Genomic DNA, 21,340 nt, shown 5'->3' with positions numbered 1-21,340 from the left:
GGGCACTTCTGGATGGGCGAATTAGGCTTTAAATGCATTTTCTGGAGCCCGAGTTTTCAGTCTTCTACCATGGTGGCTAGGGGTATATTTAGGGTTGCTCGTAAACAGTGAACAAGGAGGGTCCAGTTCCATGTGGGGCTGCATAAAGGCTCCCCTGGGGAGTTCAGTTGTACCCAAAGCCTTCCTCTGGGGGCACCTTTGGATGGGCGAATTAGGCTTTTAACGCATTTTCTGTGGCCCGAGTTTTCAGTCGATTGCCAGGCGGGCCAGGGCTATATTTAGGGTTGCTGTAAAAGAGTGAACCCGGAGGGTCCAGTTCCATGTGGGGCTGCATAAAGGCTCCCCTGGGAGTTCACTTGTACCCAAAGCCTTCCTTTGGGGGCACTTCTGGATGGGTGAATGGGGCTTGAAACGCTTTTTCTGTGGCCAGAGTTTTCAGTCTTCTGCCATGCTGGCTACGGTTATACTTAGGGTTGCTGTGAAGAGCGAACCCGGAGGGTCCAGTTGCATGTGGGGCTGCGTAAAGGCTCCCCTGGGGAGTTCAGATGTACCCAAAGCCTTCCTTTGGGGGCGCTTTTGGATGGGCGAATGGGGCTCGTACCACATTTTCTGTGGCTCGAACGTTCAGTCGACTGCCAGGCATGCTAGGGCTATATTTAGGCTTGCGGTGAAAGAGTGAACCCGGAGGGTCCAGTTGCATGTGGGGCTGCATAAAGGCTCCCCTGGGGAGTTCACTTGTACCCAAAGCCTTCCTTTGGGGGCACTTCTGGATGGGTGAATGGGGCTTGAAAAGCATTTTCTGGAGCCTGAGATTTCAGTCTTCTGCCATGGTGGCTAGTGGTATATTTAGGGTTGCTCGTAAACAGTGAACAAGGAGGGTCCAGTTGCATGTGGGGCTGCGTAAAGGCTCCCCTGGGGAGTTCAGTTGTACCCAAAGCCTTCCTCTGGGGGCACTTTTGGATGGGCGAATTAGGCTTTTAACGCATTTTCTGGGGCCCGAGTTTTCAGTCGACTGCCAGGCGGGCGAGGGCTATATTTAGGGTTGCTGTGAAAGAGTGAACCCGGAGGGTCCAGTTGCATGTGGGGCTGCATAAAGGCTCCCCTGGGGAGTTCACTTGTACCCAAAGCCTTCCTTTGGGGACACTTCTGGATGGGTGAATTGGGCTTTAAACGCTTTTTCTGTGGCCTGAGTTTTCAGTTTTCTGCCATGCTGGCTAGTGTTATATTTAGGCTTGCTTGTAAACAGCGAACACGGGGGGTCCAGTTGCGTATGGGCCTGCATAAAGGCTCCCCTGGGGAGTTCAGTTGTACCCAAAGCCTTTTTTTGGGGCACTTTTAGAAGGTCGAATGGGGCTTGTAGCACGTTTTCTGGGGCCCGATTTTTCAGTCGTCTGCCATGCGGTCCAGGGTTATATTTAGGGTTGCTGTGAAAGAGCGAATACGGAGGGTCCAGTTGCATGTGGGGCTGCATAAAGGCTCCCCTGGGGAGTTCAGATGTACCCAAAGCCTTCCTTTGGGGGCACTTTTGGATGGTACAAGGGGAATCGCAATGCGTTTTCTGAGGCCCGCTTTTTCAGTCTTCTCCAATTGCGCCGAGGGCTATATTTAGGCTTGCGGTGAAAGAGTGAACCCGGAGGGTCCAGTTGCATGTGGGGCTGCATAAAGGCTCCCCTGGGGAGTTCACTTGTACCCAAAGCCTTCCTTTGGGGGCACTTTTGGATGGGTGAATGGGGCTTGAAACGCTTTTTCTGTGGCCCGAGTTTTCAGTCTTCTGCCATGCTGGCTAGAGTTATATTTAGGGTTGCTTGTAAACAGCGAACACGGGGTTCCAGTTGCGTATGGGCCTGCATAAAGGCTCCCCTCGGGAGTTCAGTTGTACCGAAACCCTTCCTCTGGGGGCACTTTTGGAAGGTCGAATGGGGCTTGTAGCACGTTTTCTGGAGCCTGATTTTTCAGTCATCTGCCAGGCGGGCCAGGGCTATATTTAGGGTTGCTGTGAAAGAGCGAATACGGAGGGTCCAGTTGCATGTGGGGCTGCATAAATGCTCCCCTGGGGAGTTCACTTGTACCCAAAGCCTTCCTTTGGGGGCACTTCTGGATGGGCGAAAGGGGCTTGAAACGCTTTTTCTGTGGCCCGAGTTTTCAGTCTTCTGCCATGCTGGCTAGGGTTATATTTAGGGTTGCTGTAAAGAGCGAACACGGAGGGTCCAGTTGCATGTGGGGCTGCGTAAAGGCTCCCCTGGGGAGTTCAGTTGTACCCAAAGCCTTCCTCTGGGGGCACTTCTGGATGGGCGAATTAGGCTTTTAATGCATTTTCTGGGGCCCGAGTTTTCAGTCGACTGCCAGGCAGGCCAGGGATATATTTAGGGTTGCTGTGAAAGAGCGAATACGGAGGGTCCAGTTGCATGTGGGGCTGCATAAAGGCTCCCCTGGGGAGTTCAGATGTACCCAAAGCCTTCCTCTGGGGGCACTTTTGGATGGGCGAATGGGGCTCGTACCACATTTTCTGTGGCTCGAACGTTCAGTCGACTGCCAGACGTGCTAGGGCTATATTTAGGCTTGCGGTGAAAGAGTGAACCCGGAGGGTCCAGTTGCATGTGGGGCTGCATAAAGGCTCCCCTGGGGAGTTCACTTGTACCCAAAGCCTTCCTTTGGGGGCACTTCTGGATGGGTGAATGGGGCTTGAAAAGCATTTTCTGGAGCCTGAGATTTCAGTCTTCTGCCATGGTGGCTAGTGGTATATTTAGGGTTGCTCGTAAACAGTGAACAAGGAGGGTCCAGTTGCATGTGGGGCTGCGTAAAGGCTCCCCTGGGGAGTTCAGTTGTACCCAAAGCCTTCCTCTGGGGGCACTTTTGGATGGGCGAATTAGGCTTTTAACGCATTTTCTGGGGCCCGAGTTTTCACTCGACTGCCAGGCGGGCCAGGGCTATATTTAGGGTTGCTGTGAAAGAGCGAATACGGAGGGTCCAGTTGCATGTGGGGCTGCGTTAAGGCTCCCCTGGGGAGTTCAGTTGTACCCAAAGCCTTCCTCTGGGGGCACTTTTGGATGGGCGAATTAGGCTTTTAACGCATTTTCTGGGGCCCGAGTTTTCAGTCGTCTCTCATGCCGGCCAGGGTTATATTTAGGGTTGCTGTGAAAGAGTGAACCCGGAGGGTCCAGTTGCATGTGGGGCTGCGTAAAGGCTCCCATGGGGAGTTCAGTTGTACCCAAAGCCTTCCTCTGGGGGCACTTTTGGATGGGCGAATTAGGCTTATAACAGTTTTACTGGGGCCCGAGTTTTCAGTTGACTGCCATGCGGGCCAGGGCTATATTTAGGGTTGCTGTGAAAGAGCGAATACGGAGGGTCCAGTTGCATGTGGGGCTGCGTTAAGGCTCCCCTGGGGAGTTCAGTTGTACCCAGAGCATTCCTTTGGGGGCACTTTTGGATGGTGCAAGGGGAATCGCAATGATTTTCTGAATCCCGCTTTTTCAGTCTTCTCCCATTTTGCCGAGGGCTATATTTAGGCTTGCGGTGAAAGAGTGAACCCGGAGGGTCCAGTTGCATGTGGGGCTGCATAAAGGCTCCCCTGGGGAGTTCACTTGTACCCAAAGCCTTCCTTTGGGGGCACTTCTGGATGGGTGAATGGGGCTTGAAACGCATTGTCTGGAGCCCGAGTTTTCAGTCTTCTGCCATGTTGGCTAGGGGTATATTTAGGGTTGTTAGTAAACAGTGAACAAGGAGGGTCCAGTATCATGTGGGGCTGCGTAAAGGCTCCCCTGGGGAGTTCACTTGTACCCAAAGCCTTCCTTTGGGGACACTTCTGGATGGGTGAATGTGGCTTGAAACGCTTTTTCTGGAGCCCGAGTTTTCAGTCTTCTGCCATGGTGGCTAGGGGTATATTTAGTGTTGCTCGTAAACAGTGAACAAGGAGGGTCCAGTATCATGTGGGGCTGCGTAAAAGCTCCCCTGGGGAGTTCAGTTGTACCCAAAGCCTTCCTCTGGGGGCACTTTTGGATGGGCGAATTGGGCTTTTAATGCATTTTCTGGGGCCCGAGTTTTCAGTCGACTGCCAGGCGGGCCAGGGCTATATTTAGGGTTGCTGTGAAAGAGCGAATACGGAAGGTCCAGTTGCATGTGGGGCTGCGTTAAGGCTCCCCTGGGGAGTTCAGTTGTACCCAAAGCCTTCCTCTGGGGGCACTTTTGGATGGGCGAATTAGGCTTTTGACGCATTTTCTGGGGCCCGAGTTTTCAGTCTTCTGCCAGGCGGGCCAGGGTTATATTTAGGGTTGCTGTGAAAGAGCGAATACGGAGGGTCCAGTTGCATGTGGGGCTGCATAAAGGCTCCCCTGGGGAGTTCACTTGTACCCAAAGCCTTCCTTTGGGGGCACTTCTGGATGGGCGAAAGGGGCTTGAAACGCATTTTCTGGAGCCCGAGTTTTCAGTCTTCTGCCATGCTGGCTAGGGTTATATTTAGGGTTGCTGTAAAGAGCGAATACGGAGGGTCCAGTTGCATGTGGGGCTGCGTAAAGGCTCCCCTGGGGAGTTCAGATGTACCCAAAGCCTTCCTCTGGGGGCACTTTTGGATGGGTGAATGGGGCTTGAAACGCATTTTCTGGAGCCCGAGTTTTCAGTCTTCTGCCATGGTGGCTAGGGGTATATTTAGGGTTGCTCGTAAACAGTGAACAAGGAGGGTCCAGTTGCATGTGGGGCTGCGTAAAGGCTCCACTGGGGAGTTCACTTGTACCCAAAGCCTTCCTCTGGGGGCACTTTTGGATGGGTGAATGGGGCTTGAAACGCATTTTCTGGAGCCCGAGTTTTCAGTCTTCTGCCATGGTGGCTAGGGGTATATTTAGGGTTGCTCGTAAACAGTGAACAAGGAGGGTCCAGTTGCATGTGGGGCTGCGTTAAGGCTCCCCTGGGGAGTTCAGTTGTACCCAAAGACTTCCTTTGGGGGCACTTTTGGATGGTCCAAGGGGAATCGCAATGCGTTTTCTGAGGCCCGCTTTTTCAGTCTTCTCCCATTGTACCGAGGGATATATATAGTGTTCCTGTGAAAGAGTGAACCCGGAGGGTCCAGTTGCATGTGGGGCTGCATAAAGGCTCCCCTGGGAAGTTCACTTATACCCAAAGCCTTCCTTTGGGGGCACTTCTTGATGAGCGAATTAGGCTTTTAACGCATTTTCTGGGGCCCGAGTTTTCAGTCAACTGCCAGGCAGGCCAGGGATATATTTAGGGTTGCTGTGAAAGAGCGAATACAGAGTGTCCAGTTGCATGTGGGGCTGCGTAAAGGCTCCCCTGGGGAGTTCACTTGTACCCAAAGCCTTCCTTTGGGGGCACTTCTGGATGGGCGAAAGGGGCTTGAAACGCTTTTTCTGTGGCCCGAGTTTTCAGTCTTCTGCCATGCTGGCTAGGGTTATATTTAGGGTTGCTGAAAAGAGCGAACACGGAGGGTCCAGTTGCATGTGGGGCTGCGTAAAGGCTCCCCTGGGGAGTTCAGTTGTACCCAAAGCCTTCCTCTGGGGGCACTTTTGGATGGGCGTATTAGGCTTTTAATGCATTTTCTGGGGCCCGAGTTTTCAGTCGACTGCCAGGCGGGCCAGGGCTATATTTAGGGTTTGCTGTGAAAGAGCGAATACGGAGGGTCCAGTTGCATGTGGGGCTGCGTAAAGGCTCCCCTGGGGAGTTCAGATGTACCCAAAGCCTTCCTCTGGGGGCACTTTTGGATGGGCGAATGGGGCTCGTAACACATTTTCTGTGGCCCGAGCTTTCAGTCGACTGCCAGCCGTGCTAGGGTTATATTTAGGCTTGCGGTGAAAGAGTGAACCCGGAGGGTCCAGTTGCATGTGGGGCTGCGTAAAGGCTCCCCTGGGGAGTTCACTTGTACCCAAAGCCTTCCTTTGGGGGCACTTCTGGATGGGTGAATGGGGCTTGAAACGCATTTTCTGGAGCCCGAGTTTTCAGTTTTCTGCCATGGTGGCTAGGGGTATATTTAGGGTTGCTTTTAAACAGCAAACACGGGGGGTCCAGTTGCGTATGGGCCTGCATAAATGCTCCCCTGGGGAGTTCACTTGTACCCAAAGCCTTCCTCTGGGGGCACTTCTGGATGGGCGAAAGGGGCTTGAAACGCTTTTTCTGTGGCCCGAGTTTTCAGCTTTCTGCCATGCTGGCTAGTGTTATATTTAGGGTTGCTTGTAAACAGCAAACACGGGGGGTCCAGTTGCGTATGGGCCTGCATAAAGGCTCCCCTGGGGAGTTCACTTGTACCCAAAGCCTTCCTCTGGGGGCACTTCTGGATGGGCGAATGGGGCTTGTTGCACGTTTTCTGGGGCCTGATTTTTCAGTCGTCTGCCATGCGGGCCAGGGTTATATTTAGGGTTGCTGTAAAAAGCGAATACGGAGAGTCCAGTTGCATGTGGGGCTGAATAAAGGCTCCCCTGGGGAGTTCACTTGTACCCAAAGCCTTCCTCTGGGGGCACTTCTGCATGGGCGAAAGGGGCTTGAAACGCATTTTCTGTGGCCCGAGTTTTCAGTCTTCTGCCATGCTGGCTAGATTTATATTTAGGGTTGCTGTAAAGAGCGAACACGGAGGGTCCAGTTGCATGTGGGGCTGCGTAAATGCTCCCCTGGGGAGTTCAAATGTACCCAAAGCCTTTCTCTGGGGGCACTTTTGGATGGGCGAATTAGGCTTTTAATGCATTTTCTGGGGCCCGAGTTTTCAGTCGACTGCCAGGCGGGCCAGGGCTATATTTAGGGTTGCTGTGAAAGAGCGAATACGGAGGGTCCAGTTGCATGTGGGGCTGCGTTAAGGCTCCCCTGGGGAGTCCAGTTGTACCCAAAGCCTTCCTTTGGGGGCACTTTGGGATGGTGCAAGGGGAATCGCAATGCGTGTTCTGAGGCCCGCTTTTTCAGTCTTCTCCCATTGCGCCGAGGGATATATTTAGGCTTGCGGTGAAAGAGTGAACCCGGAGGGTCCAGTTGCATGTGGGGCTGCATAAAGGCTCCCCTGGGGAGTTTAGTTGTACCCAAAGCCTTCCTTTGGGGGCACTTCTGGATGGGCGAATTAGGCTTTAAATGCATTTTCTGGAGCCCGAGTTTTCAGTCTTCTACCATGGTGGCTAGGGGTATATTTAGGGTTGCTCGTAAACAGTGAACAAGGAGGGTCCAGTTCCATGTGGGGCTGCATAAAGGCTCCCCTGGGGAGTTCAGTTGTACCCAAAGCCTTCCTCTGGGGGCACCTTTGGATGGGCGAATTAGGCTTTTAACGCATTTTCTGTGGCCCGAGTTTTCAGTCGATTGCCAGGCGGGCCAGGGCTATATTTAGGGTTGCTGTAAAAGAGTGAACCCGGAGGGTCCAGTTCCATGTGGGGCTGCATAAAGGCTCCCCTGGGAGTTCACTTGTACCCAAAGCCTTCCTTTGGGGGCACTTCTGGATGGGTGAATGGGGCTTGAAACGCTTTTTCTGTGGCCAGAGTTTTCAGTCTTCTGCCATGCTGGCTACGGTTATACTTAGGGTTGCTGTGAAGAGCGAACCCGGAGGGTCCAGTTGCATGTGGGGCTGCGTAAAGGCTCCCCTGGGGAGTTCAGATGTACCCAAAGCCTTCCTTTGGGGGCGCTTTTGGATGGGCGAATGGGGCTCGTACCACATTTTCTGTGGCTCGAACGTTCAGTCGACTGCCAGGCATGCTAGGGCTATATTTAGGCTTGCGGTGAAAGAGTGAACCCGGAGGGTCCAGTTGCATGTGGGGCTGCATAAAGGCTCCCCTGGGGAGTTCACTTGTACCCAAAGCCTTCCTTTGGGGGCACTTCTGGATGGGTGAATGGGGCTTGAAAAGCATTTTCTGGAGCCTGAGATTTCAGTCTTCTGCCATGGTGGCTAGTGGTATATTTAGGGTTGCTCGTAAACAGTGAACAAGGAGGGTCCAGTTGCATGTGGGGCTGCGTAAAGGCTCCCCTGGGGAGTTCAGTTGTACCCAAAGCCTTCCTCTGGGGGCACTTTTGGATGGGCGAATTAGGCTTTTAACGCATTTTCTGGGGCCCGAGTTTTCAGTCGACTGCCAGGCGGGCGAGGGCTATATTTAGGGTTGCTGTGAAAGAGTGAACCCGGAGGGTCCAGTTGCATGTGGGGCTGCATAAAGGCTCCCCTGGGGAGTTCACTTGTACCCAAAGCCTTCCTTTGGGGACACTTCTGGATGGGTGAATTGGGCTTTAAACGCTTTTTCTGTGGCCTGAGTTTTCAGTTTTCTGCCATGCTGGCTAGTGTTATATTTAGGCTTGCTTGTAAACAGCGAACACGGGGGGTCCAGTTGCGTATGGGCCTGCATAAAGGCTCCCCTGGGGAGTTCAGTTGTACCCAAAGCCTTTTTTTGGGGCACTTTTAGAAGGTCGAATGGGGCTTGTAGCACGTTTTCTGGGGCCCGATTTTTCAGTCGTCTGCCATGCGGTCCAGGGTTATATTTAGGGTTGCTGTGAAAGAGCGAATACGGAGGGTCCAGTTGCATGTGGGGCTGCATAAAGGCTCCCCTGGGGAGTTCAGATGTACCCAAAGCCTTCCTTTGGGGGCACTTTTGGATGGTACAAGGGGAATCGCAATGCGTTTTCTGAGGCCCGCTTTTTCAGTCTTCTCCAATTGCGCCGAGGGCTATATTTAGGCTTGCGGTGAAAGAGTGAACCCGGAGGGTCCAGTTGCATGTGGGGCTGCATAAAGGCTCCCCTGGGGAGTTCACTTGTACCCAAAGCCTTCCTTTGGGGGCACTTTTGGATGGGTGAATGGGGCTTGAAACGCTTTTTCTGTGGCCCGAGTTTTCAGTCTTCTGCCATGCTGGCTAGAGTTATATTTAGGGTTGCTTGTAAACAGCGAACACGGGGTTCCAGTTGCGTATGGGCCTGCATAAAGGCTCCCCTCGGGAGTTCAGTTGTACCGAAACCCTTCCTCTGGGGGCACTTTTGGAAGGTCGAATGGGGCTTGTAGCACGTTTTCTGGAGCCTGATTTTTCAGTCATCTGCCAGGCGGGCCAGGGCTATATTTAGGGTTGCTGTGAAAGAGCGAATACGGAGGGTCCAGTTGCATGTGGGGCTGCATAAATGCTCCCCTGGGGAGTTCACTTGTACCCAAAGCCTTCCTTTGGGGGCACTTCTGGATGGGCGAAAGGGGCTTGAAACGCTTTTTCTGTGGCCCGAGTTTTCAGTCTTCTGCCATGCTGGCTAGGGTTATATTTAGGGTTGCTGTTAAGAGCGAACACGGAGGGTCCAGTTGCATGTGGGGCTGCGTAAAGGCTCCCCTGGGGAGTTCAGTTGTACCCAAAGCCTTCCTCTGGGGGCACTTTTGGATGGGCGAATTAGGCTTTTAATGCATTTTCTGGGGCCCGAGTTTTCAGTCGACTGCCAGGCAGGCCAGGGATATATTTAGGGTTGCTGTGAAAGAGCGAATACGGAGGGTCCAGTTGCATGTGGGGCTGCATAAAGGCTCCCCTGGGGAGTTCAGATGTACCCAAAGCCTTCCTCTGGGGGCACTTTTGGATGGGCGAATGGGGCTCGTACCACATTTTCTGTGGCTCGAACGTTCAGTCGACTGCCAGACGTGCTAGGGCTATATTTAGGCTTGCGGTGAAAGAGTGAACCCGGAGGGTCCAGTTGCATGTGGGGCTGCATAAAGGCTCCCCTGGGGAGTTCACTTGTACCCAAAGCCTTCCTTTGGGGGCACTTCTGGATGGGTGAATGGGGCTTGAAAAGCATTTTCTGGAGCCTGAGATTTCAGTCTTCTGCCATGGTGGCTAGTGGTATATTTAGGGTTGCTCGTAAACAGTGAACAAGGAGGGTCCAGTTGCATGTGGGGCTGCGTAAAGGCTCCCCTGGGGAGTTCAGTTGTACCCAAAGCCTTCCTCTGGGGGCACTTTTGGATGGGCGAATTAGGCTTTTAACGCATTTTCTGGGGCCCGAGTTTTCACTCGACTGCCAGGCGGGCCAGGGCTATATTTAGGGTTGCTGTGAAAGAGCGAATACGGAGGGTCCAGTTGCATGTGGGGCTGCGTTAAGGCTCCCCTGGGGAGTTCAGTTGTACCCAAAGCCTTCCTCTGGGGGCACTTTTGGATGGGCGAATTAGGCTTTTAACGCATTTTCTGGGGCCCGAGTTTTCAGTCGTCTCTCATGCCGGCCAGGGTTATATTTAGGGTTGCTGTGAAAGAGTGAACCCGGAGGGTCCAGTTGCATGTGGGGCTGCGTAAAGGCTCCCATGGGGAGTTCAGTTGTACCCAAAGCCTTCCTTTGGGGGCACTTTTGGATCGTACAATGGGAATCGCAATGCGTTTTCTGAGGCCCGCTTTTTCAGTCTTCTCAAATTGCGCCGTGGGCTATATTTAGGCTTGTGGTGAAAGAGTGAACCCGGAAGGTCCAGTTGCATGTGGGGCTGCATAAAGGCTCCCCTGGGGAGTTCACTTGTACCCAAAGCCTTCCTTTGGGGGCACTTCTGGATGGGTGAATGGGGCTTGAAACGCTTTTTCTGTGGCTCGAGTTTTCAGTTTTCTGCCATGCTGGCTAGTGTTATATTTAGGGTTGCTTGTAAAGAGCGAACACGGGGGGTCCAGTTGCGTATGGGCCTGCATAAAGGCTCCCCTGGGGAGTTCAGTTGTACCCAAAGCCTTCCTCTGGGGGCACTTTTGGAAGGTCGAATGGGGCTTGTAGCACGTTTTTTGGGGCCCGATTTTTCAGTCGTCTGCCATGCGGGCCAGGGCTATATTTAGGGTTGCTGTGAAAGAGCGAATACGGAGGGTCCAGTTCCATGTGGGGCTGCATAAATGCTACCCTGGGGAGTTCACTTGTACCCAAAGCCTTCCTTTGGGGGCACTTCTGGATGGGCGAAAGGGGCTTGAAACGATTTTTCTGTGGCCCGAGTTTTCAGTCTTCTGCCATGCTGGCTAGGGTTATATTTAGGGTTGCTGTAAAGAGCGATCACGGAGGGACCAGTTGCATGTGGGGCTGCGTAAAGGCTCCCCTGGGGAGTTCACTTGTACCCAAAGCCTTCCTTTGGGGGCACTTCTGGATGGGTGAATGGGGCGTGAAACGCATTTTCTGGAGCCCTAGTTTTCAGTCTTCTGCCATGGTGGCTAGGGGTATATTTAGGGTTGCTTGTAAACAGTGAACAAGGAGGGTCCAGTTGCATGTGGGGCTGCATAAAGGCTCCCCTGGGGAGTTCAGTTGTACCCAGAGCCTTCCTCTGGGGGCACTTTTGGATGGGCGAATTAGGCTTTTAACGCATTTTCTGGGGCCCGAGTTTTCAGTCGACTGCCAGGCGGGCCAGGGCTATATTTAGGGTTGCTGTGAAAGAGCGAATACGGAGGGTCCAGTTGCATGTGGGGCTGCGTTAAGGCTCCCCTGGGGAGTCCAGTTGTACCCAAAGCCTTCCTTTGGGGGCACTTTGGGATGGTGCAAGGGGAATCGCAATGCGTGTTCTGAGGCCCGCTTTTTCAGTCTTCTCCCATTGCGCCGAGGGATATATTTAGGCTTGCGGTGAAAGAGTGAACCCGGAGGGTCCAGTTGCATGTGGGGCTGCATAAAGGCTCCCCTGGGGAGTTTAGTTGTACCCAAAGCCTTCCTTTGGGGGCACTTCTGGATGGGCGAATTAGGCTTTAAATGCATTTTCTGGAGCCCGAGTTTTCAGTCTTCTACCATGGTGGCTAGGGGTATATTTAGGGTTGCTCGTAAACAGTGAACAAGGAGGGTCCAGTTGCATGTGGGGCTGCATAAAGGCTCCCCTGGGGAGTTCAGTTGTACCCAAAGCCTTCCTCTGGGGGCACCTTTGGATGGGCGAATTAGGCTTTTAACGCATTTTCTGTGGCCCGAGTTTTCAGTCGATTGCCAGGCGGGCCAGGGCTATATTTAGGGTTGCTGTAAAAGAGTGAACCCGGAGGGTCCAGTTCCATGTGGGGCTGCATAAAGGCTCCCCTGGGAGTTCACTTGTACCCAAAGCCTTCCTTTGGGGGCACTTCTGGATGGGTGAATGGGGCTTGAAACGCTTTTTCTGTGGCCAGAGTTTTCAGTCTTCTGCCATGCTGGCTACGGTTATACTTAGGGTTGCTGTGAAGAGCGAACCCGGAGGGTCCAGTTGCATGTGGGGCTGCGTAAAGGCTCCCCTGGGGAGTTCAGATGTACCCAAAGCCTTCCTTTGGGGGCGCTTTTGGATGGGCGAATGGGGCTCGTACCACATTTTCTGTGGCTCGAACGTTCAGTCGACTGCCAGGCGTGCTAGGGCTATATTTAGGCTTGCGGTGAAAGAGTGAACCCGGAGGGTCCAGTTGCATGTGGGGCTGCATAAAGGCTCCCCTGGGGAGTTCACTTGTACCCAAAGCCTTCCTTTGGGGGCACTTCTGGATGGGTGAATGGGGCTTGAAAAGCATTTTCTGGAGCCTGAGATTTCAGTCTTCTGCCATGGTGGCTAGTGGTATATTTAGGGTTGCTTGTAAACAGTGAACAAGGAGGGTCCAGTTGCATGTGGGGCTGCGTAAAGGCTCCCCTGGGGAGTTCAGTTGTACCCAAAGCCTTCCTCTGGGGGCACTTTTGGATGGGCGAATTAGGCTTTTAACGCATTTTCTGTGGCCCGAGTTTTCAGTCGACTGCCAGGCGGGCGAGGGCTATATTTAGGGTTGCTGTGAAAGAGTGAACCCGGAGGGTCCAGTTGCATGTGGGGCTGCATAAAGGCTCCCCTGGGGAGTTCACTTGTACCCAAAGCCTTCCTTTGGGGGCACTTCTGGATGGGTGAATTGGGCTTTAAACGCTTTTTCTGTGGCCTGAGTTTTCAGTTTTCTGCCATGCTGGCTAGTGTTATATTTAGGCTTGCTTGTAAACAGCGAACACGGGGGGTCCAGTTGCGTATGGGCCTGCATAAAGGCTCCCCTGGGGAGTTCAGTTGTACCCAAAGCCTTTTTTTGGGGCACTTTTAGAAGGTCGAATGGGGCTTGTAGCACGTTTTCTGGGGCCCGATTTTTCAGTCGTCTGCCATGCGGGCCAGGGTTATATTTAGGGTTGCTGTGAAAGAGCGAATACGGAGGGTCCAGTTGCATGTGGGGCTGCATAAAGGCTCCCCTGGGGAGTTCAGATGTACCCAAAGCCTTCCTTTGGGGGCACTTTTGGATGGTACAAGGGGAATCGCAATGCGTTTTCTGAGGCCCGCTTTTTCAGTCTTCTCCAATTGCGCCGAGGGCTATATTTAGGCTTGCGGTGAAAGAGTGAACCCGGAGGGTCCAGTTGCATGTGGGGCTGCATAAAGGCTCCCCTGGGGAGTTCACTTGTACCCAAAGCCTTCCTTTGGGGGCACTTTTGGATGGGTGAATGGGGCTTGAAACGCTTTTTCTGTGGCCCGAGTTTTCAGTCTTCTGCCATGCTGGCTAGAGTTATATTTAGGGTTGCTTGTAAACAGCGAACACGGGGGGTCCAGTTGCGTATGGGCCTGCATAAAGGCTCCCCTCGGGAGTTCAGTTGTACCGAAACCCTTCCTCTGGGGGCACTTTTGGAAGGTCGAATGGGGCTTGTAGCACGTTTTCTGGAGCCTGATTTTTCAGTCATCTGCCAGGCGGGCCAGGGCTATATTTAGGGTTGCTGTGAAAGAGCGAATACGGAGGGTCCAGTTGCATGTGGGGCTGCATAAATGCTCCCCTGGGGAGTTCACTTGTACCCAAAGCCTTCCTTTGGGGGCACTTCTGGATGGGCGAAAGGGGCTTGAAACGCTTTTTCTGTGGCCCGAGTTTTCAGTCTTCTGCCATGCTGGCTAGGGTTATATTTAGGGTTGCTGTAAAGAGCGAACACGGAGGGTCCAGTTGCATGTGGGGCTGCGTAAAGGCTCCCCTGGGGAGTTCAGTTGTACCCAAAGCCTTCCTCTGGGGGCACTTTTGGATGGGCGAATTAGGCTTTTAATGCATTTTCTGGGGCCCGAGTTTTCAGTCGACTGCCAGGCAGGCCAGGGATATATTTAGGGTTGCTGTGAAAGAGCGAATACGGAGGGTCCAGTTGCATGTGGGGCTGCATAAAGGCTCCCCTGGGGAGTTCAGATGTACCCAAAGCCTTCCTCTGGGGGCACTTTTGGATGGGCGAATGGGGCTCGTACCACATTTTCTGTGGCTCGAACGTTCAGTCGACTGCCAGACGTGCTAGGGCTATATTTAGGCTTGCGGTGAAAGAGTGAACCCGGAGGGTCCAGTTGCATGTGGGGCTGCATAAAGGCTCCCCTGGGGAGTTCACTTGTACCCAAAGCCTTCCTTTGGGGGCACTTCTGGATGGGTGAATGGGGCTTGAAAAGCATTTTCTGGAGCCTGAGATTTCAGTCTTCTGCCATGGTGGCTAGTGGTATATTTAGGGTTGCTCGTAAACAGTGAACAAGGAGGGTCCAGTTGCATGTGGGGCTGCGTAAAGGCTCCCCTGGGGAGTTCAGTTGTACCCAAAGCCTTCCTCTGGGGGCACTTTTGGATGGGCGAATTAGGCTTTTAACGCATTTTCTGGGGCCCGAGTTTTCACTCGACTGCCAGGCGGGCCAGGGCTATATTTAGGGTTGCTGTGAAAGAGCGAATACGGAGGGTCCAGTTGCATGTGGGGCTGCGTTAAGGCTCCCCTGGGGAGTTCAGTTGTACCCAAAGCCTTCCTCTGGGGGCACTTTTGGATGGGCGAATTAGGCTTTTAACGCATTTTCTGTGGCCCGAGTTTTCAGTCGACTGCCAGGCGGGCGAGGGCTATATTTAGGGTTGCTGTGAAAGAGTGAACCCGGAGGGTCCAGTTGCATGTGGGGCTGCATAAAGGCTCCCCTGGGGAGTTCACTTGTACCCAAAGCCTTCCTTTGGGGGCACTTCTGGATGGGTGAATTGGGCTTTAAACGCTTTTTCTGTGGCCTGAGTTTTCAGTTTTCTGCCATGCTGGCTAGTGTTATATTTAGGCTTGCTTGTAAACAGCGAACACGGGGGGTCCAGTTGCGTATGGGCCTGCATAAAGGCTCCCCTGGGGAGTTCAGTTGTACCCAAAGCCTTTTTTTGGGGCACTTTTAGAAGGTCGAATGGGGCTTGTAGCACGTTTTCTGGGGCCCGATTTTTCAGTCGTCTGCCATGCGGGCCAGGGTTATATTTAGGGTTGCTGTGAAAGAGCGAATACGGAGGGTCCAGTTGCATGTGGGGCTGCATAAAGGCTCCCCTGGGGAGTTCAGATGTACCCAAAGCCTTCCTTTGGGGGCACTTTTGGATGGTACAAGGGGAATCGCAATGCGTTTTCTGAGGCCCGCTTTTTCAGTCTTCTCCAATTGCGCCGAGGGCTATATTTAGGCTTGCGGTGAAAGAGTGAACCCGGAGGGTCCAGTTGCATGTGGGGCTGCATAAAGGCTCCCCTGGGGAGTTCACTTGTACCCAAAGCCTTCCTTTGGGGGCACTTTTGGATGGGTGAATGGGGCTTGAAACGCTTTTTCTGTGGCCCGAGTTTTCAGTCTTCTGCCATGCTGGCTAGAGTTATATTTAGGGTTGCTTGTAAACAGCGAACACGGGGGGTCCAGTTGCGTATGGGCCTGCATAAAGGCTCCCCTCGGGAGTTCAGTTGTACCGAAACCCTTCCTCTGGGGGCACTTTTGGAAGGTCGAATGGGGCTTGTAGCACGTTTTCTGGAGCCTGATTTTTCAGTCATCTGCCAGGCGGGCCAGGGCTATATTTAGGGTTGCTGTGAAAGAGCGAATACGGAGGGTCCAGTTGCATGTGGGGCTGCATAAATGCTCCCCTGGGGAGTTCACTTGTACCCAAAGCCTTCCTTTGGGGGCACTTCTGGATGGGCGAAAGGGGCTTGAAACGCTTTTTCTGTGGCCCGAGTTTTCAGTCTTCTGCCATGCTGGCTAGGGTTATATTTAGGGTTGCTGTAAAGAGCGAACACGGAGGGTCCAGTTGCATGTGGGGCTGCGTAAAGGCTCCCCTGGGGAGTTCAGTTGTACCCAAAGCCTTCCTCTGGGGGCACTTTTGGATGGGCGAATTAGGCTTTTAATGCATTTTCTGGGGCCCGAGTTTTCAGTCGACTGCCAGGCAGGCCAGGGATATATTTAGGGTTGCTGTGAAAGAGCGAATACGGAGGGTCCAGTTGCATGTGGGGCTGCATAAAGGCTCCCCTGGGGAGTTCAGATGTACCCAAAGCCTTCCTCTGGGGGCACTTTTGGATGGGCGAATGGGGCTCGTACCACATTTTCTGTGGCTCGAACGTTCAGTCGACTGCCAGACGTGCTAGGGCTATATTTAGGCTTGCGGTGAAAGAGTGAACCCGGAGGGTCCAGTTGCATGTGGGGCTGCATAAAGGCTCCCCTGGGGAGTTCACTTGTACCCAAAGCCTTCCTTTGGGGGCACTTCTGGATGGGTGAATGGGGCTTGAAAAGCATTTTCTGGAGCCTGAGATTTCAGTCTTCTGCCATGGTGGCTAGTGGTATATTTAGGGTTGCTCGTAAACAGTGAACAAGGAGGGTCCAGTTGCATGTGGGGCTGCGTAAAGGCTCCCCTGGGGAGTTCAGTTGTACCCAAAGCCTTCCTCTGGGGGCACTTTTGGATGGGCGAATTAGGCTTTTAACGCATTTTCTGGGGCCCGAGTTTTCACTCGACTGCCAGGCGGGCCAGGGCTATATTTAGGGTTGCTGTGAAAGAGCGAATACGGAGGGTCCAGTTGCATGTGGGGCTGCGTTAAGGCTCCCCTGGGGAGTTCAGTTGTACCCAAAGCCTTCCTCTGGGGGCACTTTTGGATGGGCGAATTAGGCTTTTAACGCATTTTCTGGGGCCCGAGTTTTCAGTCGTCTCTCATGCCGGCCAGGGTTATATTTAGGGTTGCTGTGAAAGAGTGAACCCGGAGGGTCCAGTTGCATGTGGGGCTGCGTAAAGGCTCCCCTGGGGAGTTCAGTTGTACCCAAAGCCTTCCTTTGGGGGCACTTTTGGATCGTACAATGGGAATCGCAATGCGTTTTCTGAGGCCCGCTTTTTCAGTCTTCTCAAATTGCGCCGTGGGCTATATTTAGGCTTGTGGTGAAAGAGTGAACCCGGAAGGTCCAGTTGCATGTGGGGCTGCATAAAGGCTCCCCTGGGGAGTTCACTTGTACCCAAAGCCTTCCTTTGGGGGCACTTCTGGATGGGTGAATGGGGCTTGAAACGCTTTTTCTGTGGCTCGAGTTTTCAGTTTTCTGCCATGCTGGCTAGTGTTATATTTAGGGTTGCTTGTAAAGAGCGAACACGGGGGGTCCAGTTGCGTATGGGCCTGCATAAAGGCTCCCCTGGGGAGTTCAGTTGTACCCAAAGCCTTCCTCTGGGGGCACTTTTGGAAGGTCGAATGGGGCTTGTAGCACGTTTTTTGGGGCCCGATTTTTCAGTCGTCTGCCATGCGGGCCAGGGCTATATTTAGGGTTGCTGTGAAAGAGCGAATACGGAGGGACCAGTTGCATGTGGGGCTGCGTAAAGGCTCCCCTGGGGAGTTCACTTGTACCCAAAGCCTTCCTTTGGGGGCACTTCTGGATGGGTGAATGGGGCTTGAAACGCATTTTCTGGAGCCCGAGTTTTCAGTCTTCTGCCATGGTGTCTAGGGGTATATATAGGGTTGCTCGTAAACAGTGAACAAGGAGGGTCCAGTTGCATGTGGGGCTGCATAAAGGCTCCCCTGGGGAGTTCACTTGTACCCAAAGCCTTCCTTTGGGGGCACTTCTGGATGGGTGAATGGGGCTTGAAACACTTTTTCTGTGGCCCGAGTTTTCAGTTTTCTGCCATGCTGGCTAGGGTTATATTTAGGCTTGCTTGTAAACAGCGAACACGGGGGGTCCAGTTGCGTATGGGCCTGCATAAAGGCTCCCCTGGGGAGTTCACTTGTACCCAAAGCCTTTTTTTGGGGCACTTTTGGAAGGTCGAATGGGGCTTGTAGCACGTTTTCTGGGGCCCGATTTTTCAGTTATCTGCCATGCGGGCCAGGGTTATATTTAGGGTTGCTGTGAAAGAGCGAATACGGAGGGTCCAGTTCCATGTGGGGCTGCATAAAGGCTCCCCTGGGGAGTTCAGATGTACCCAAAGCCTTCCTTTGGGGGCACTTCTGGATGAGCGAATTAGGCTTTTAACGCATTTTCTGGGGCCCGAGTTTTCAGTCAACTGCCAGGCAGGCCAGGGATATATTTAGGGTTGCTGTGAAAGAGCGAATACAGAGTGTCCAGTTGCATGTGGGGCTGCGTAAAGGCTCCCCTGGGGAGTTCAGTTGTACCCAAAGCCTTCCTTTGGGGGCACTTCTGGATGGGCGAAAGGGGCTTGAAACGCTTTTTCTGTGGCCCGAGTTTTCAGTTTTCTGCCATGCTGGCTAGGGTTATATTTAGGGTTGCTGAAAAGAGCGAACACGGAGGGTCCAGTTGCATGTGGGGCTGCGTAAAGGCTCCCCTGGGGAGTTCAGTTGTACCCAAAGCCTTCCTCTGGGGGCACTTTTGGATGGGCGTATTAGGCTTTTAATGCATTTTCTGGGGCCCGAGTTTTCAGTCGACTGCCAGTCGGGCCAGGGCTATATTTAGGGTTGCTGTGAAAGAGCGAATACGGAGGGTCCAGTTGCATGTGGGGCTGAATAAAGGCTCCCCTGGGGAGTTCACTTGTACCCAAAGCCTTCCTTTAGGGGCACTTCTGGATGGGCGAAAGGGGCTTGAAACGCTATTTCTGTGGCCCGAGTTTTCAGTCTTCTGCCATGCTGGCTAGGGTTATATTTAGGGTTGCTGTAAAGAGCGAACACGGAGGGTCCAGTTGCATGTGGGGCTGCGTAAAGGCTCCCCTGGGGAGTTCACTTGTACCCAAAGCCTTCCTCTGGGGGCACTTTTGGATGGGCGAATGGGGCTCGTAACACATTTTCTGTGGCCCGAGCTTTCAGTCGACTGCCAGGCGTGCTAGGGATATATTTAGGCTTGCGGTGAAAGAGTGAACCCGGAGGGTCCAGTTGCATGTGGGGCTGCATAAAGGCTCCCCTGGGGAGTTCACTTGTACCCAAAGCCTTCCTTTGGGGGCACTTCTGGATGGGTGAATGGGGCTTGAAACGCATTTTCTGTGGCCCGAGTTTTCAGTTTTCTGCCATGGTGGCTAGGGGTATATTTAGGGTTGCTTGTAAACAGCAAACACGGGGGATCCAGTTGCGTATGGGCCTGCATAAATGCTCCCCTGGGGAGTTCACTTGTACCCAAAGCCTTCCTTTGGGGGCACTTTTGGATGGTCGAATGGGGCTTGTAGCACGTTTTCTGGGGCCCGATTTTTCAGTCGTCTGCCATGCGGGCCAGGGCTATATTTAGGGTTGCTGTGAAAGAGCGAATACGGAGGGTCCAGTTGCATGTGGGGCTGCATAAAGGCTCCCCTGGGGAGTTCACTTGTACCCAAAGCCTTCCTTTGGGGGCACTTCTGGATGGCCGAAAGGGGCTTGAAACGCTATTTCTGTGGCCCGAGTTTTCAGCTTTCTGCCATGCTGGCTAGTGTTATATTTAGGGTTGCTTGTAAACAGCAAACACGGGGGGTCCAGTTGCGTATGGGCCTGCATAAAGGCTCCCCTGGGGAGTTCACTTGTACCCAAAGCCTTCCTTTGGGGGCACTTCTGGATGGGCGAATGGGGCTTGTTGCACGTTTTCTGGGGCCCGAGTTTTCAGTCTTCTCCCATGCTGGCTAGGGTTATATTTAGGGTTGCTGTAAAGAGCGAACACGGAGGGTCCAGTTGCATGTGGGGCTGCGTAAATGCTCCCCTGGGAAGTTCAGATGTACCCAAAGCCTTCCTTTGGGGGCACTTTTGGATGGTACAAAGGGAATCGCAATGCGTTTTCTGAGGCCCGCTTTTTCAGTCTTCTCAAATTGCGCCGAGGGCTATATTTAGGCTTGCGGTGAAAGAGTGAACCCGGAGGGTCCAGTTGCATGTGGGGCTGCATAAAGGCTCCCCTGGGGAGTTCACTTGTACCCAAAGCCTTCCTTTGGGGGCACTTTTGGATGGGTGAATGGGGCTTGAAACGCTTTTTCTGTGGCCCGAGTTTTCAGTCTTCTGCCATGCTGGCTAGAGTTATATTTAGGGTTGCTTGTAAACAGCGAACACGGGGGGTCCAGTTGCGTATGGGCCTGCATAAAGGCTCCCCTCGGGAGTTCAGTTGTACCGAAACCCTTCCTCTGGGGGCACTTTTGGAAGGTCGAATGGGGCTTGTAGCACGTTTTCTGGAGCCTGATTTTTCAGTCATCTGCCAGGCGGGCCAGGGCTATATTTAGGGTTGCTGTGAAAGAGCGAATACGGAGGGTCCAGTTGCATGTGGGGCTGCATAAATGCTCCCCTGGGGAGTTCACTTGTACCCAAAGCCTTCCTTTGGGGGCACTTCTGGATGGGCGAAAGGGGCTTGAAACGCTTTTTCTGTGGCCCGAGTTTTCAGTCTTCTGCCATGCTGGCTAGGGTTATATTTAGGGTTGCTGTAAAGAGCGAACACGGAGGGTCCAGTTGCATGTGGGGCTGCGTAAAGGCTCCCCTGGGGAGTTCAGATGTACCCAAAGCCTTCCTCTGGGGGCACTTTTGTATGGGTGAATGGGGCTCGTAACACATTTTCTGTGGCTCGAACTTTCAGTCAAATACCAGGCGTGCTAGGGCTATATTTAGGGTTGCTGTGAAAGAGTGAACCCGGAGGGTCCAGTTGCATGTGTGGCTGCGTAAAGGCTCCCCTGGGGAGTTCAGTTGTACCCAAAGCCTTCCTTTGGGGGCACTTCTGGATGGGTGAATGGGGCTTGAAACGCATTTTCTGGAGCCCGAGTTTTCAGTCTTCTGCCATGGTGTCTAGGGGTATATTTAGGGTTGCTCGTAAACAGTGAACAAGGAGGGTCCAGTTGCATGTGGGGCTGCATAAAGGCTCCCCTGGGGAGTTCACTTGTACCCAAAGCCTTCCTTTGGGGGCACTTCTGCATGGGTGAATGGGGCTTGAAACACTTTTTCTGTGGCCCGAGTTTTCAGTTTTCTGCCATGCTGGCTAGGGTTATATTTAGGCTTGCTTGTAAACAGCGAACACGGGGGGTCCAGTTGCGTATGGGCCTGCATAAAGGCTCCCCTGGGGAGTTCACTTGTACCCAAAGCCTTTTTTTGGGGCACTTTTGGAAGGTCGAATGGGGCTTGTAGCACGTTTTCTGGGGCCCGATTTTTCAGTTATCTGCCATGCGGGCCAGGGTTATATTTAGGGTTGCTGTGAAAGAGCGAATACGGAGGGTCCAGTTCCATGTGGGGCTGCATAAAGGCTCCCCTGGGGAGTTCACTTGTACCCAAAGCCTTCCTTTGGGGGCACTTCTGTATGAGCGAATTAGGCTTTTAACGCATTTTCTGGGGCCTGAGTTTTCAGTCAACTGCCAGGCAGGCCAGGGATATA

The sequence above is a fragment of the Anas platyrhynchos genome, chromosome 12 (genome assembly GCF_047663525.1).
Source record: "Anas platyrhynchos isolate ZD024472 breed Pekin duck chromosome 12, IASCAAS_PekinDuck_T2T, whole genome shotgun sequence".
In the NCBI taxonomy this organism is placed as follows: domain Eukaryota; kingdom Metazoa; phylum Chordata; class Aves; order Anseriformes; family Anatidae; genus Anas; species Anas platyrhynchos.
This window is presented reverse-complemented; position numbering follows the sequence as displayed.